Source organism: Scyliorhinus torazame, chromosome 22 (genome assembly GCF_047496885.1).
Source record: "Scyliorhinus torazame isolate Kashiwa2021f chromosome 22, sScyTor2.1, whole genome shotgun sequence".
Lineage (NCBI taxonomy): Eukaryota > Metazoa > Chordata > Chondrichthyes > Carcharhiniformes > Scyliorhinidae > Scyliorhinus > Scyliorhinus torazame.
The window spans coordinates 43,140,622-43,156,332 of NC_092728.1; the positions used below are offsets into that span (position 1 = coordinate 43,140,622).

Consider the following 15,711-nt stretch of genomic DNA (forward strand, 5'->3'; position numbering starts at 1 on the left):
TGACACTGGCTGTGTGTGACACTGGCTGTGTGTGACACTGGCTGTGTGTGACACTGGCTGTGTGTGACACTGGCTGTGTGTGACACTGGCTCTGTGTGACACGATGAGTGTGATACTGGCTCTGTGACACTGGGTGTGTGTGATGCTGGCTTTGTGACACTGGCTCTGTGTGACACTGGCTCTGTGTGACACTGGCTCTGTGTGACACTGGCTCTGTGTGACACTGACTCTGTGTGACACTGGATGAGTGTGATACTGGCTCTGTGACACTGGGTGTGTATGATGCTGGCTTTGTGACACTGGCTCTGTGTGACACTGACTCTGTGTGACACTGACTCTGTGTGACACTGGATGAGTGTGATACTGGCTCTGTGACACTGGGTGTGTGTGATACTGGCTTTGTGACACTGGAAGTGTGTGACACTGGCTCTGTGACACTGTCTCTGTGACACTGTCCCTGTGACACTGTCTCTGTGACACTGTCTCTGTGACACAGGCTGTGTGACACTGGCTCAGTGACACTGGCTGTGTGTGAAACTGGCTGTGTGTGACGCTGGCTGTGTGTGACGCTGGCTGTGTGTGACGCTGGCTGTGTGTGACGCTGGCTGTGTGTGACGCTGGCTGTGTGTGACGCTGGCTCAGTGACACTGGCTGTGTGTGACACTGGCTGTGTGTGACATGGCTCTGTGTAATACTGGCTCTGTGAGACTGGATGTGTGTGATACTGGCTCTCTGTGACACTGACTCTCTTACACTGGCTGTGTGTGACACTGGCTCTGTGACACTGGCTCTGTGACACTGGCTCTGTGACACTGGCTCTGTGACACTGGCTGTGTGTGACACTGGCTGTGTGTGTGTGACACTGGCTGTGTGTGACACTGGCTGTGTGTGACACTGGCTCAGTGACACTGGATGTGTGTAACACTGTCTCTGTGAGACTGGATGCGTGTGATACTGGCTGTGTGACACTGGCTCTGTGACACTCGCTGTGCGTGACACTGTCTCTGTGTGACACTGACTCTTTGTGATACTGGCTCTGTGACACTGGATCTGTGTGTCACTGGCTGTGTGTGTCACTGGCTCTGTGTGACATGGCTCTGTGTAACACTGGCTCTGTGTGACACTGGCTCTGCGTGACACTGGCTCTGTGTGACACTGGCTGTGTGTGTCACTGGCTGTGTGTGACATGGCTCTGTGTAACACTGGCTCTGTGTGACAATGGCTCTGTGTGACACTGGCTCTGTGTGACATGGCTCTGTGTGACACTGACTCTTTGTGACACTGGCTTTGTGACACTGGCTTTGTGATACTGGCTCTGTGACACTGGCTCTGTGACACTCGCTGTGCGTGACACTGTCTCTGTGTGACACTGACTCTTTGTGATACTGGCTCTGTGACACTGGATCTGTGTGTCACTGGCTGTGTGTGTCACTGGCTCTGTGTGACATGGCTCTGTGTAACACTGGCTCTGTGTGACACTGGCTCTGCGTGACACTGGCTCTGTGTGACACTGGCTGTGTGTGTCACTGGCTGTGTGTGACATGGCTCTGTGTAACACTGGCTCTGTGTGACAATGGCTCTGTGTGACACTGGCTCTGTGTGACATGGCTCTGTGTGACACTGGCTCGGTGTGTCACTGGCTGTGTGTGACATGGCTCTGCGATACTGGCTCTGTGTGTCACTGGCTCTGTGTGACATGGCTCTGTGTGTCACTGGCTCTGTGTGACACTGGCTCTGTGTGACATGGCTCTGCGATACTGGCTCTGTGTGTCACTGGCTCTGTGTGTCACTGGCTCTGTGTGACACTGGCTCTGTGTAACACTGGCTCTGTGTGACATGGCTCTGTGTAACACTGGCTCTGTGTGACATGGCTCTGTGTAACACTGGCTCTGTGTGTCACTGGCTCTGTGTAACACTGGCTCTGTGTGTCACTGGCCCTGTGTGTCACTGGCTCTGTTTGTCACTGGCTCTGCATGACACTGGCTGTGTGTGTCACTGGATCTGTGTGACATGGCTCTGTGTGTCACTGGCTCTGTGTGACACTGGATCTGTGTGACATGGCTCTGTGTGTCACTGGCTCTGTGTGTCACTGGCTCTGTGTGTCACTGGCTCTGTGTGTCACTGGCTCTGTGTAACACTGGCTCTGTGTAACACTGGCTCTGTGTGACACTGGCTCTGTGTGTCACTGGCTCTGTGTAACACTGGCTCTGTGTGTCACTGGCTCTGTGTGACACTGGCTCTGTGTGACACTGGCTCTGTGTGACACTGGCTCTGTGTGTCACTGGCTCTGTGTGACATGGCTCTGTGTGTCACTGGCTCTGTGTGTCACTGGCTCTGTGTAACACTGGCTCTGTGTGTCACTGGCTCTGTGTGACACTGGCTCTGTGTGACACTGGCTCTGTGTGACACTGGCTCTGTGTGACATGGCTCTGTGTGACACTGGATCTGTGTGACATGGATCTGTGTGACATGGCTCTGTGTAACACTGGCTCTGTGTAAAACTGGCTCTGTGTGACATGGCTCTGTGTGACACTGGATCTGTGTGACATGGCTCTGCGTGACACTGGCTCTACGTGACTCTGGCTGTGTGTGTCACTGGCTGTGTGTGTCACTGGCTGTGTGTGTCACTGGCTGTGTGTGTCACTGGCTCTGTGTGACACTGGCTCTGTGTGTCACTGGCTCTGTGTGACATGGCTCTGTGTAACACTGGCTCTGTGTGACATGGCTCTGTGTAACACTGGCTCTGTGTGACATGGCTCTGCGATACTGGCTCTGCGTGACACTGGCTCTGCGTGACACTGGCTCTGCGTGACACTGGCTCTGCGTGTCACTGGCTGTGCTTGTCACTGGCTGTGCGTGTCACTGGTTGTGCGTGTCACTGGCTGTGCGTGTCACTGGCTGTGCGTGTCACTGGCTGTGCGTGTCACTGGCTGTGCTTGTCACTGGCTGTGCGTGTCACTGGCTGTGCGTGTCACTGGCTGTGCGTGTCACTGGCTGTGCGTGTCACTGGCTGTGCGTGTCACTGGCTGTGTGTGTCACTGGCTCTGTGTGTCACTGGCTCTGTGTGACATGGCTCTGTGTAACACTGGCTCTGTGTGACACTGGCTCTGCGTGACACTGGCTCTGCGTGACACTGGCTCTGCGTGACACTGGCTCTGCGTGACACTGGCTCTGCGTGTCACTGGCTCTGCGTAACACTGGCTCTGTGTAACACTCGCTCTGTGTGACATGGCTCTGTGTGTCACTGGCTCTGTGTGTCACTGGCTCTGTGTAACACTGGCTCTGTGTGTCACTGGCTCTGTGTGACATGGCTCTGTGTAACACTGGCTCTGTGTGACATGGCTGTGTGTGACACTGGCTCTGTGTGACATGGCTCTGTGTAACACTGGCTCTGTGTGACACTGGCTCTGTGTGACACTGGCTCTGCGTGACACTGGCTCTGCGTGACACTGGCTCTGCGTGACACTGGCTCTGCGTGTCACTGGCTGTGCTTGTCACTGGCTGTGCGTGTCACTGGCTGTGCTTGTCACTGGCTGTGCTTGTCACTGGCTGTGCGTGTCACTGGCTGTGCGTGTCACTGGCTGTGCGTGTCACTGGCTCTGTGTGACATGGCTCTGTGTGACATGGCTCTGTGTAACACTGGCTCTGTGTGACACTGGCTCTGTGTGACACTGGCTCTGCGTGACACTGGCTCTGCGTGTCACTGGCTCTGTGTGACATGGCTCTGTGTGACATGGCTCTGTGTGACCTGGCTCTGCGTTACACTGGCTCTGCGTGACACTGGCTCTGTGTGACACTGGCTCTGTGTGACACTGGCTCTGCGTGTCACTGGCTGTGCTTGTCACTGGCTGTGCGTGTCACTGGCTGTGCGTGTCACTGGCTGTGCGTGTCACTGGCTGTGCGTGTCACTGGCTGTGCGTGTCACTGGCTGTGCGTGTCACTGGCTGTGTGTGTCACTGGCTCTGTGTGACATGGCTCTGTGTAACACTGGCTCTGTGTGACACTGGCTCTGTGTAACACTGGCTCTGCGTGACACTGGCTCTGCGTGACACTGGCTCTGCGTGACACTGGCTCTGCGTGACACTGGCTCTGCGTGACACTGGCTCTGCGTGACACCCGCTCTGCGTGACACCGGCTCTGCTTGTCACTGGCTCTGCGTGACCCTGATTCTGCGTGACACCGGCTCTGCGTGTCACTGGCTCTGCGTGACCCTGGCTCTGCGTGACACTGGCTCTGTGTGACACTGGCTCTGCGTGTCACTGGCTCTGCGTGTCACTGGCTGTGTGCGTCACTGGCTGTGTGTGTCACTGGCTGTGTGTGTCACTGGCTGTGTGTGTCACTGGCTGTGTGTGTCACTGGCTGTGTGTGTCACTGGCTGTGTGTGTCACTGGCTGTGTGTGTCACTGGCTGTGTGTGTCACTGGCTGTGTGTGTCACTGGCTGTGTGTGTCACTGGCTGTGTGTGTCACTGGCTCTGTGTGTCACTGGCTCTGTGTGTCACTGGCTCTGTGTGTCACTGGCTCTGTGTGTCACTGGCTCTGTGTGTCACTGGCTCTGTGTGTGTCACTGGCTCTGCGTGACATGGCTCTGCGTGACACTGGCTCTGCGTGACACTGGCTCTGCGTGACACTGGCTCTGTGTGACATGGCTCTGCGTGACACTGGCTCTGCGTGACATGGCTCTGCGTGACACTGGCTCTGTGTGACATGGCTCTGCGTGACACTGGCTCTGCGTGACATGGCTCTGCGTGACACTGGATCTGCGTGTCACTGGCTCTGTGTGTGTCACTGGCTCTGTGTGACACTGGCTCTGCGTGACATGGCTCTGCGTGACACTGGCTCTGCGTGACACTGGCTCTGCGTGACACTGGCTCTGCGTGACATGGCTCTGCGTGACACTGGCTCTGCGTGACATGGCTCTGCGTGACACTGGCTCTGTGTGACATGGCTCTGCGTGACACTGGCTCTGCGTGACACTGGCTCTGCGTGACACTGGCTCTGCGTGACACTGGCTCTGCGTGGCACTGGCTCTGCGTGACACTGGCTCTGCGTGACACTGGCTCTGCGTGACACTGGCTCTGCGTGTCACTGGCTCTGCGTGTCACTGGCTCTGTGTGTCACTGGCTCTGTGTGTCACTGGCTCTGTGTGTCACTGGCTCTGTGTGTCACTGGCTCTGTGTGTCACTGGCTCTGTGTGTCACTGGCTCTGTGTGTCACTGGCTCTGTGTGTCACTGGCTCTGTGTGTCACTGGCTCTGTGTGTCACTGGCTCTGTGTGTCACTGGCTCTGTGTGTCACTGGCTCTGTGTGACACTGGCTCTGTGTGTGTCACTGGCTCTGCGTGACATGGCTCTGCGTGACACTGGCTCTGCGTGACACTGGCTCTGCGTGACATGGCTCTGCGTGACACTGGCTCTGTGTGACACTGCTCTGCGTGACATGGCTCTGCGTGACACTGGCTCTGCGTGACACTGGCTCTGCGTGACATGGCTCTGCGTGACACTGGCTCTGCGTGACATGGCTCTGCGTGACATGGCTCTGCGTGACATGGCTCTGCGTGACACTGGCTCTGCGTGACACTGGCTCTGCGTGACATGGCTCTGCGTGACACTGGCTCTGCGTGACACTGGCTCTGCGTGACACTGGCTCTGCGTGACACTGGCTCTGCGTGACACTGGCTCTGCGTGACACTGGCTCTGCGTGACACTTGCTCTGCGTGACACTTGCTCTGCGTGACACTTGCTCTGCGTGACACTTGCTCTGCGTGACACTTGCTCTGCGTGACACTTGCTCTGCGTGACACCCGCTCTGCGTGACACCGGCTCTGCGTGACACCCGCTCTGCGTGACACCGGCTCTGCTTGTCACTGGCTCTGCGTGACCCTGATTCTGTGTGACACTGGCTCTGCGTAATACTGGTTCTGTGACACTGGCTCTGTGTGACACTGGCTCTGCGTAATACTGGTTCTGTGACACTGGCTCTGCGTGGCACTGGCTCTGCGTGATATTGGCTCTGCGTGACCCTGATTCTGCGTGACACCGGCTCTGCGTGTCACTGGCTCTGCGTGACCCTGACTCTGTGTGACACTGGCTCTGCGTAATACTGGTTCTGTGACACTGGCTCTGCGTGGCACTGGCTCTGCGTGATATTGGCTCTGCGTGACACTGGCTCTGCGTGACACTGGCTCTGCGTGACACTGGCTCTGCGTGACACTGGCTCTGCGTGACACTGGCTCTGCGTGACACTGGCTCTGCGTGACACTGGCTCTGCGTGACACTGGCTCTGCGTAATACTGGCTCTGTGTAATACTGGCTCTGCGTAATACTGGTTCTGTGACACTGGCTCTGCGTGGCACTGGCTCTGCGTGGCACTGGCTCTGTGTAATACTGGCTCTGTGTAATACTGGCTCTGCGTAATTCTGGTTCTGTGACACTGGCTTTGCGTGGCACTGGCTCTGCGTGACACTGGCTCTGCGTGACACTGGCTCTGCGTGACACTGGCTCTGTGTAATACTGGCTCTGTGTAATACTGGCTCTGTGTAATACTGGCCCTGCCTGATGCTGGCTGGTGATACTGGTTCTGTGACATTGCCTCTGTGATACTTGCTCTCTGTGACACTTGCTCTGCGTGACACTTGAGTTAATGTTCCCGAGTACTTAAGTTAGAATTGCACTTTAATATTTAATAGATTGCACTTATTATTTAATAGACTGCACCTATATACAAAGGGGATGCAGGTGGCACTGTTTTGTGTTGGAGAAGTAGTTACTGAACTCAGTAAACCTGGTGTCGAAGAAGTCAAGCCTTGATTCCTGGTTCGTATTATAGAATTACCACCGGTGCTTAACAATGGTAGCAGATAATGGTTAGCGCTTGTGAGTAAGAAGGATTGCAAACTAAGATTTCTTCGGACGAAAGACTGTATTCTGAATTTGAATCTCGAAGAGTGATTTAGAGTAACTTCGAAAACAAATGGCTGAATCCAGTCGGGGTATGCAGACCCACCGTTGTTTTCTGAGCGTCAACCCTATGACCAATGGAAGAATGAAGTTACCATGTGGACATGGGTTACGTCCTTCGTGAGTAAGAACCAGGAAAGACTCTGCCGCTTTCATTACTGTACGAAAGCAAAATAAGGTGCAAGGTATTTTCAGAATTGGAGCCAGACCACTTGGACATAATTGAAGGTTTGATACATTATTAACTTTCATGGATAAGATTTACCAAAAGAGTGATTTATTAAGTGCATTTGAGGCCAGGTCAGATTTTGACAAATTTAGAAAGTACTCTACCTCCATAGAAGAGTACGTAATGGACATAATAGCAGACTGAATGCAAGGCTGAAAGAATTCCATCTTGAAATTTCTCAGTCAGCTCTGGTGTTCACGTTATCGGACTGTGCTGAAGTTACAAATATGGATAAGCTTCTGGTTTTGACAGAAGCTCAATTTGCAGAAAGACACACCCTGCTAGAACAAATGTCAGAGGTTCCAGAAAGTTCCTGGAAGAACATTCCTCCCTGGCAGCATTCATGATACAAGTGGACCGATCGGCAATAAAGCAGAAAAAGTAAATGCCCAGGGTGTGGTCAGCCTGTTTTTTAGGTGTGATTCAGAGTTCCGCTGTGCAACAAACTGTCCCAAGCGATATAATAGGGTGTTTGAAACCAAACACAAGACAGAAGACTCTGAAGAAGAAGGGGAAGATATTAACCAAAGAGAAGGCACTGTCTTAGTACCGAGAAGTTTCAGTCTGGACGCAGAGTCCTCCAGTTGTGCTGTATTAGACAGCAGATGTACGTCGACAGTCAAATGGACTGGCTAAAGTGTTACCTCGACTCGAAAGTGACAAAAATCAGAACAAGTTTAAAGAATTTGGAAGTTCCATGAGTTTCAGATTTGGGAATGATAATACCCTTAAATCCTGGAAAAGAGTAGTGATTCCTTGTAAAATCGCCAGAAAGAATCATTTTATTGGCATTGATTTATCCAACAAAATATCTTTATTGAGCCAACCATCGATGAAGAAAGCAGATGGAAAAGGTGACATGGAAAATGACAAGGCCATTTGGAAAAACTGTGGACTTACAATTTACAGTCTTAAAATGTACTAGTGGGCGGTATGGTAGCACAGTGGTTAGCACTGCTGCCTCACAGGGTCAGGGATCCGGGTTCAATTTCGGTCTACGTTATCTCTCTGTGTCTGAATGGGTTTCCTCCGTGTGCTCCGGTTTCCTCCCACAATCCAAAGATATGCAGATTAGGTGGATTGGCCATGATCAATTTTCCCTTAGTGTCCAAAGATGTGTGGGTTAGGTTAAGGGGCTATTGGGATAGGTGGGGGAGCGGGCTTTTTCAGAGGGTCGGTGCAGACTTGATGGGCCGAATGGCCTCCTTATGCGCTGTAGGGATTCTATGATTCTATTGTATCCCATGAATGAATCCTAATACTCCTTGTAAAGAAATTAAGGAAGTACTGTGAGCATCAGGAAACAGGGGCGACATTCTCCGACTCCCAGCCGGGTCGGCGAATCGCCGGGGGCTGGCGTGAATCCCGCTCCCACCGGATATTCGGCGGGGCGGGAATCGCGCCGCACTGGTTGGCGGGCCCCCCCGCTCGATTCTCCGGCCTGGATGGGCCGAAGTCCCGCCGATAAACTGCCTGTCCCGCCGGCGTAAATTAAATCACCTACCTTACCGGCAGGACAAGGCGGTGTGGGCGGGCTCCGGAGTCCTGGGGGGGCGCGGGGCGATCTGACCCCGGGGGGGGGGTGCTCCCACGGTGGCCTGGCCCGCGATCGGGGCCCACCGATCCGCGGGCGGGCCTGTGCCGTGGGGGCACTCTTTCCGCACCTTTGGGGCGGCGCGATGCCCGTCTGATTGGCGCCGTTTTGGGCGCCAGTCGGCGGACATCGCGCCGTTTCCGGAAAATTTCGCCCCAGAAGTCTAGAAAACAAAATGTTGCATCAGCAATTTGCCAATCCATCTTCCCAAAGATTAAAAATGTTGCTCAGGGATGTGGGTATAAGAGATGAAGAATACACCAAACTTGTACAACAGATAGTGATAGATGTTATATATATGAGAAATAGAGAAGAACACCATTGCGACCGACAATGAGTTTACCCTTTGCGAGAGATTCAATAAAGTTGTGGCTATGGATCTTAAGAAAGGAACACTTTTATTTTACACTTTGTGGACTTGGCATCTAGGTTTGGTCAGTAAATAAAAGAAAATAATTGTGGAACAGATAATGGAAAAATGTGTAGGAATTGGACGCGGGCCACCGACAAAGTTCTCATTGATAATGGAGGGAAATTTCCTACATATGAATTTCAGGATATGCGATGGAACATAAACAGTCAGCTACAGTAACTGGGCGTGTGAGAGAAATCATGATATGATGGGTGAAATGCTTCATATAATTTTTGTAGATAGGACAAATTGTAAATTAACTTTGGCTTTAGCATGGGCTGCCCATGCTCCAAATGGTTGGGGGCTAACGTCCATGTCAGTTGGTTTTTAGGAGAAATTCCAAAATTCCAAGTCAGTCTTGAATGATCATCCTCCAGCTTGGGAGGGGACTATGATTAGCTCTACTTTTTCTGAGCATTTGAATGCATTCCTTGAAGCAGAAATCTCAGAAAGAATTTGGAGAGCTTTGAGGCACAATGTACGGCCATCGGAAACCAGCTCCAAACAGGGAGACATAGCATACTATAAAAGAGATAGGTTTTACAAGTGGAAAGGTCCAGTAAAGGTCATAGGTACAGATGGTAAAACAATCATTTTTCAGCATGGAACCAGACTGTTTGGGTACACTCTTCGAGATTAATGGGCACAGATTACAATTTTGCAGATTCAAGAGGGATTATTGAAATGCTGAGGAACCAGCTACTTCTTACACACGTATGTTACAGTATGATGAGGACCAGATCGCGGAAATTGACAGAGTGTCTGAAGAGGGACATAGTAATTCTGAGGAACTGGGATGAGGCTATTTGTCCCAAGGGCAACTGCCAAAGGTTGGCACTAAAGTGACATATCTGCCAGAAGAGGCCAGTCAGTGGAAGGTTGCAATTATAGTTGGTAGAGCAGGTAAGGCCACTGGAAAATATAGAATCTGGTGAATGCACAAGATAAAGAGGTTAGGTCCATGGATTGGGAATATGAGGTACAAAAATGGAGAGCACTGAAACAGTGTCAGTTTAGACAGTAGGTCTGGTAATGAACATGCCCATAGGAAGAGATCAAGAACCGTTGATAGGACAGCTATCTAGAAGGTTATCTAGGATTGCAACGGGATCTTGATCAATTAGGCCAATGGGCCGACGAATGGCAGATGGAGTTTAATTTAGATAAATGTGAGGTGATGCATTTTGGCAGATCGAATCAGGCCAGGACCTACTCAGTTAATGGTATGGCGTTGGGGAGAGTTATAGAACAAAGAGATCTAGGAGTACAGGTTCATAGCTCCTTGAAGGTGGAGTCGCAGGTGGACAGGGTGGTGAAGAAGGCATTCGGCATGCTTGGTTTCATTGGTCAGAACATTGAATACAGGAGTTGGGACGTCTTGTTGAAGTTGTACAAGACACTGGTACGGCCACACTTGGAATACTGTGTGCAGTTCTGGTCACCCTATTATAGGAAGGATATTATTAAACTGGAAAGAGTGCAGAAAAGATTTACTAGGATGTTGCCGGGACTTGATGGTTTGAGTTATAAGGAGAGGCTGGATAGACTGGGACTTTTTTCCTTGGAGCGTAGGAGGCTTCGGGGTGATCTTATAGAGGTCTATAAAATAATGAGGGGCATAGATAAGGTAGATAGTCAACATCTTTTCCCAAAGGTAGGGGAGTCTAAAACTAGAGGGCATAGGTTTAAGGTGAGAGTGGAAAGATTCAGAAGGGCCCAGAGGGGCAATTTCTTCACTCAGAGGGTAGTGAGTGTCTGGAATGGGCTGCCAGAGGTAGTAGTAGAGGCGGGTACAATTGTGTCTTTTAAAAAGCATTTAGATAGTTACATGGGTAAGATGGGTATAGAGGGTTAGGGGCCAAGTGCGGGCAACTGGGACTAGCTTAATGGTAAAAACTGGGCGGCATGGACTGGTTGGGCCGAAGGGCCTGTTTCCATGCTGTAAACTTCTATGATTCTATGATTCTATGATTCTATCTCATAATAGGAGGGGCAGATCAAGCAGCAGCAGTCTGATAAAGATAAAAGGCAAGATAGAGGGCAGATTAACAAGGTCAGGAAATATGATATGGACGAGGAATGCTACAAGGAGCAGAAGCCTATATGATCAAGGTATCTTATCAGCTTCCAACAAATTAAATGATAAATTAATAAAATATGAAAAAAAGAAAGAACGACAAAGCTGGAAATAATTTGGGGTGCACATGGAGGTCCCAGATAGGGAAAAATGAGCTCTATCTCATGGATGGATATGCACAGAAAAGGTGCTTCCTGATAGTTCCATCAGAATGCCCACATTCTCTCCAATTTGATTTTATAAGGGCAGCACGGTAGCATAGTGGTTAGCACAATTGCTTCACAGCTCCAGGGTCCCAGGTTCGATTCCGGCTTGGGTCACTGCCTGTGCAGAGTCTGCACATCCCGTGTGTGCGTGGGTTTCCTCCGGGTGCTCCGGTTTCCTCCCACAGTCCAAAGATGTGCAGGTTAGGTGGATTGGCCATGATAAATTGCCCTTAGTGTTGGGTGGGGTTACTGGGTTATGGGGATAGAGTGGATGTGTTGACCTTGGGTAGGGTGCTCTTTCCAAGAGCCGGTGCAGACTCGATGGGCCGAATGGCCTCCTTCTGCACTGTAAATTCTATGATAATCTGTGTTAATCTATGATCAGGCCAAAGCCAGGCTGGTGGCACAAGGTTTTGAAGAAAACTTGGGTGACCTTGACCAAGATGTAATGATCGATTCACCGATGGCAGACAAAGTTATTTTGAAGATCTTCTTGGCTCTGTCAACCACAAATGCTTGGAAATGCAAGTCGACAGATATTAAAGCTGCTTTCTTACAGACACATCAGCTTCAAGGAGAAATTCTTCTTAATCCTCAGAGAGGCGGCAAACACAGAAAGGGTTCTCAGGAAGTTAAATAAATGTATTTACGGATTGAATGACGCCTCCAGAGTTTGGGACTTCTCCGTGAAGTCCGTTTTGTTAAAGTTCGGCTGTCTTCAGTTGAGAGAAGACCCAGTGATGTTTTATTGGCACCATGGAGGGAAACTTTCGGGCATCTTCATGGTGCATTTAGATGATTTTTTGTGGGGTGGTAGTAGCGAATTTGAAAATACTCTTATTCACGGGCTTAGAATAGAGTTCAAGATTGGAAGTCAAGCCTCTGGTGCATTCAAATACATTGGGTTAGAAATTGGGCAGAGTGATTCCCAGGTCATTCTACATCAGCAGCCTTCCTTGGAGGATATTAACCATACAGCATCTACTGATGGTAGGGCCTCACAAAAGGATACGGCAGCTTCTGAAACGGAACTAGAGGAATTCCGATGTTTAATTAGGCAACTGAATTGGTTAGTTAGACAAACAATGGACCTCAGTTTTGATGGTTTAGAACGAAGCACCAAAATGAACGATCCCAGAGGTTGTAGAATTTGTTTGAGAAAAAAAAACATCGGCAAAATTAAAACTGGAGAATTGGGTTTTGAAATTTCCCGCCTTAGATGATATCACACAACTGAAACTGATTATTTATAGTGACACATCTTGTGCTAATCCCCGTTGTGGCTTTTCAAGTGTGGGAGGATTGATAGTTTGTCTCCTGGGGGAGATGGTAAACGTTGTTCTTTGGCATCGGAAGGAGGAATGGAGGCATAGACTATTTTCCAAATGGGGAAATGCTCAGGAAATCAGAAGCACAAAGGGACTTGGGAGTCCTTGTTCAAGATTCTCTTAAGGTTAACGTGCAGGTTCAGTCGGCAGTTAGGAAGGCAAATACCATGTTAGCATTCATGTTGAGAGGGCTAGAATACAAGACCAGGGATGTACTTCTGAGGCTGTATAAGGCTCTGGTCAGACCCTATTTAGAGTATTGTGAGCAGTTTTGGGCCCTGTATATAAGAAAAGATGTGCTGGCCTTGGAAAGGGTACAGAGGAGGTTCACAAGAATGATCCTTGGGATGAAGAGGTTGTTGTATGAGGAACGGTTGAGAACACTGGGTCTGTATAACTGGAAATTAGAAGGATGAGGAGGGATCTTATTAACTTAAGCAAGGAGTCAGGAGGGTTAGAAGGGGTCACAAAAAGTCATTGGTTAAGGAAAATCCCAAGGCTTTTTGCACGTACATAAAAAGCAAGAGGGTAGCCAGGGAAAGGGTTGGCCCACTGAAGGATAGGCAAGGGAATCTATGTGTGGAGCCAGAGGAAATTGGTGAGGGAATAAATGAATACTTTGCATCAGTATTCACCAAAGAGAAGGAATTGGTGGATGTTGAGTCTGGAGAAGGGTGTGTAGATAGCCTGGGTCACATTGAGATCCAAAAAGACGAGGCGTTGGGCGTCTTGAAAAATATTAAGATAGATAAGTCCCCAGGGCCTGATGGGATCTACCCCAGAATACTGAAGGAGACTAGAGAGGAAATTGCTGAGGCCTTGACAGAAATCTTTGGATCCTCCCTGTCTTCAGGTGATGCCCCGGATGACTGGAGAATAGCCAATGTTGTTCCTTTGTTTAAGAAGGGTAGCAAGAATAATCCAGGGAACTACAGGCCGGTGAGCCTTATGTCAGTGGTAGGGAAATTACTGGAGAGAATTCTTCGAGACAGGATCTACTCCCATTTGGAAGCAAATGGACGTATTAGTGAGAGGCAGCACGGTTTTGTGAAGGGGAAGTCGTGTCTCACTAACTTGATAGAGTTTTTCGAGGAGGTCACAAAGATGATTGATGCAGGTAGGGCAGTGGATGTTGTCTATATGGACTTCAGTAAGGCCTTTGACAAGGTCCCTCATGGTAGACTGGTACAAAAGGTGAAGTCACACAGGATCAGGGGTGAGCTGGCAAGGTGGCTACAGAACTGGCTAGGTCACAGAAGGCAGAGAGTAGCAATGGAAGGGTGCTTTTCTAATTGGAGGGCTGTGACTAGTGGTGTTCCGCAGGGATCAGTGCTGGGACCTTTGCTGTTCGTAGTATATATAAATGATTTGGAGGAAAATGTAACTGGTCTGATTAGTAAGTTTGCAGACGACACAAAGCTTGGTGGAATTATGGATAGCGATGAGGACTATCAGAGGATACAGCAGGATTTAGATCGTTTGGAGACTTGGGCGGAGAGATGGCAAATGGAGTTTAATCTGGACAAATATGAGGTAATGCATTTTGGAAGGTCTAATGCAGGTAAGGAATATACAGTGAATGGTAGAACCCTCAAGAGTATTGAAAGTCAGAGACATCTAGGTGTACAGGTCCACAGGACACTGAAAGGGGCAACACAGGTGGAGAAGGTAGTCAAGAAGGCATACGGCATGCTTACCTTCATTGGCCGGGGCATTGAGTATAAGAATTGGCAAGTCATGTTGCAACTGTATAGAACCTTAGTTAGGCCACACTTGGAGGATAGTGTTCAATTCTGGTCGCCACACTACCAGAAGGATGTGGAGGCGTTAGAGAGGGTGCAGAAGAGAATTACCAGGATGTTGCCTGGTATGGAGGGCATCAGCTATGAGGAGCGGTTGAATAAACTTGGTTTGTTCTCACTGGAATTATGGAGGTCTACTGTAGCCACCTGAGTTGGCCACGTCCCGACTTAAAATGGAGAACCGCAAAGGCTGAAGGGAAATTCAGCCAACACAGGCAAAGACTAGCAAATACAGAAATCATGTGTATTGAAACCTGTAAGGAACCAGACAGCACTGAAACCAGCAGCCATCTGCATAGTAATGCAGCAGCCATCTACATGTAATGTGCGATTCCCAGGCACAATGGCAACAGATAAGGTAAATAAAACCAAGCCAGACTCCTCGGCGCCAGGAGGAGCCAAGACAAAGGAAGGCCAACGAACATTTAGGGACCGCCTAGCGATCAGGGATCCGCTCCAGCATTGGAGAAATCTATCCAAGTGATCGGAAAGTAGTCCAATCACTTGGAATCAGGTACGGGGTCCGCCCTGAAGGGCGGGAAGCCACTGGGGACTATAAAGTAAAGCCCCCCAAGTTCAGTGCTGGAACTGTGAATCTATGTAATACTGGCGGTGTGACATTGGCTCTGGGTGGCCGCCGCTTTGAGACTGGCATCACTACACAGGCGCTAAGAAAATGGACCTATGTCACTGGCTCTCTAGCAGTGGCAGTGTGAAACTGCCTCTGTGAAATTCTGGGACACTGGCTCTGCGAAGGTGCCTTTGAGATGTTGGAACTGTGAATCTACCTGAAACTACTGGCTCTTTGTGATTGTATGGCTCTTACACTTGACGTATGAATCTGGCTACGTGACACTAGATCTGAGACTGCATCTGAGACACGGGCTGTGTGGCTCTAGTTCTGTGACACTGGCTCTGTAAAACCATAGAATTTACAGAATCATAGAATTTACAGTGTAGAAGGAGGCCATTCGGCCCATCGAGTCTACAATGGCCCTTGGAATGAGCACCCTACTTAAGTCTACACCACCACCCTATCCCCGTCACCCAGTAACCCGACCTAAACTTTCGGACACTAAGGGGCAATTTAGCATGGCCAATCCACCT

The 15,711-nt window shown here is 50.1% G+C and overlaps 1 protein-coding gene across 5 annotated transcripts in view; it reads right to left on the bottom strand.

The window, feature by feature from the left end:
- Nucleotides 1-15,711, bottom strand: part of LOC140399046 (glutamate receptor ionotropic, NMDA 1) — a 370,944-nt gene that overhangs the window by 269,939 nt on the left and 85,294 nt on the right. The window lies entirely within an intron of this gene.